At 31.8% G+C, this 2,117-nt stretch overlaps 1 pseudogene across 1 annotated transcript; it reads left to right on the forward strand.

The window, feature by feature from the left end:
* The first annotated feature begins 406 nt into the window (after window positions 1-406).
* Window positions 407-1,820, forward strand: LOC144553746 (CASP-like protein 5B3 pseudogene; annotated as a pseudogene). The gene is made up of 3 exons (XR_013511452.1): window positions 407-537; window positions 1,067-1,214; window positions 1,620-1,820. The product of XR_013511452.1 is annotated as a CASP-like protein 5B3 pseudogene (transcript).
* The last annotated feature ends 297 nt before the right edge of the window (window positions 1,821-2,117 follow it).

Below are 2,117 nucleotides of genomic sequence, written 5' to 3' on the forward strand. Positions count from 1 at the left end.
TCACACATCAATTTTTCACACGTTTTTAGAGGTGAGATTTTTTTTTCATTCAATTTCACCACTATTTTTGACGATCTGTGAAAATTTTTGCAAATCTAGAACCAAGAATGTCTTCTATTTAATTTTCTTTTTCAAATGAGATTCATGATAATATACTTTTAGGTTGTCCGTCACGTAAGTATTCATAACTCATCATGTAAATATTCATACCTCGTCATGTAAATATTCATACCTCGTCGTAAATATCTTGTTGTGTAAGTATTCATATCTCGTTGAACAAGTATCCATATCTCAAGAAGAGGTAGGTATGATAAATTTAAGTAGTTACTAGGGATTAATTTAGGTATGTGGTAATTTTTAATTTTTCTATTTTACTCTACTTGTCTTGTAGGATATGACAGAGAACATGAAGGATTTCTTAGGGAGCCCTGGTACATGGAGCGGGTTTGCTTTGAGGAGCGTGCAATGTGGGTTTGCGGTTGCATCAGTTGTAGTTATGGCATCCACTAATAGTTTCACTAATTTCAGTCCCTTTTGGTACTTTTTTCATTTATTTATTTATTCCTTTATTAGCTTTTATTTGTCACAGTTTCTATTTGCTATAGATATTATGGTATAGAGTGAAGCTAGGGTACAATCTATTTGAACAAATTATGGATCAATATCTCTCCATTTTCAATTTGTACAATCTATTTGAACTGTTTAACATGATCTTCATATGAAACTGTACATGTTGAACAAATTTTACATTTTTTTTAAATTTTATAATTATTTTTTAGATATGTAGTAAATCACTTCATTCTGTGCGAATATTTAGACTTTGAAAATGAAAAATCACGTTGAACAATTCATAGCAAATATTGAGACTTTGAAAATGAAAAATTGATCCATAGCACGGATCAATCTGTGCTATGCACAGTACCATAGTCTCAGTATATATGTTCTGGATGTATAATGTTGGCTATAGAGGCTATTATTTTATGACATCTCATAATTGATTTTGTATTTGTTTTTGCATGGAGGTTTGAATTGTAACTGATTTTGTATTTTTTTTTTTTTGTTTATTGCTGAAATATTGTAGTTTTTTAATAGCAACAATGGGGCTACAATCAATTTGGAGTTTGGGTCTTGCATGTCTCGATATTTACGCGCTCAAAACCAAAAGAGACCTCCGCAATCCCGTGCTTTTTAGGTTGTTTGTGGTGGGCGATTGGGTAATTTCTCTATCCCTTTTAACAATCCATAGGTTTGTTCATTTGATCCGGTTTAGTTGGTTTTCAACCGAACCAACAAAATGGTCCGGTTCGGTTGAATTTTTGAATTACTTCGGGTTTTTTATATTCAGCTCGGTTTGATCTCTCTTATTTCGATTCAATCAAACAAATCGAAATTTACTTTATATTTACTTGAATTTCTTAGGGGTTTTATATTTGGTTCAGTTTAATCTCTATTATTTCGGTTCGACTGATATATATATCTTGATATTTATTTTTATGATTATTTAATATACTTCTGTATGTATTGAGTTTTGACTATTTGAAATTTAATCTCTCTTATTTGTTTCAACCAAACAAACCAAAGTCATTTTTTAACATTAGACCTTTGCTGCTCTTGTTTAGGCTATGGCGATCTTATCACTTGCAGCTGCATGCTCTTCTGCTGGCGTGATGCTATTATTGGAAAAAGATTGGCATTATTGCAAAATGTTCCCTCAAATAGCGTGCCGTCGGTATGCTCTATCGGTATTATTGGCCTTCATAACATGGACTTTCACGGCTACCTCCTCTGTTTCTATGTTTTTGGCCCTTGCTTCTCTCTGATTGAAATGTGAAGGTTACATGCATGATGTGTTTTGTTAGTTCATTTTTCTGTTGAGCTTTGTTTTTTGTGTAATGAGTATGCTAAACATTTTCTGGTATGGTTATATTGTCTAACTTAACCTGATACATTGATAATTGGTTCCTACCAGAAAACTTTATAACATGTTATGTTCACTGTAGCTGACATGTTAATTTGTCAAAACATCACTGGTACTCAACTGATACGATATTTCATATTATTTACAGTTCACACTAAACTATTTTTGCTTCCTAGAGACAAAAAATTATATGAATAAA

This window comes from Carex rostrata, chromosome 5 (genome assembly GCF_964058835.1).
Source record: "Carex rostrata chromosome 5, lpCarRost1.2, whole genome shotgun sequence".
Taxonomy (NCBI): domain Eukaryota; kingdom Viridiplantae; phylum Streptophyta; class Magnoliopsida; order Poales; family Cyperaceae; genus Carex; species Carex rostrata.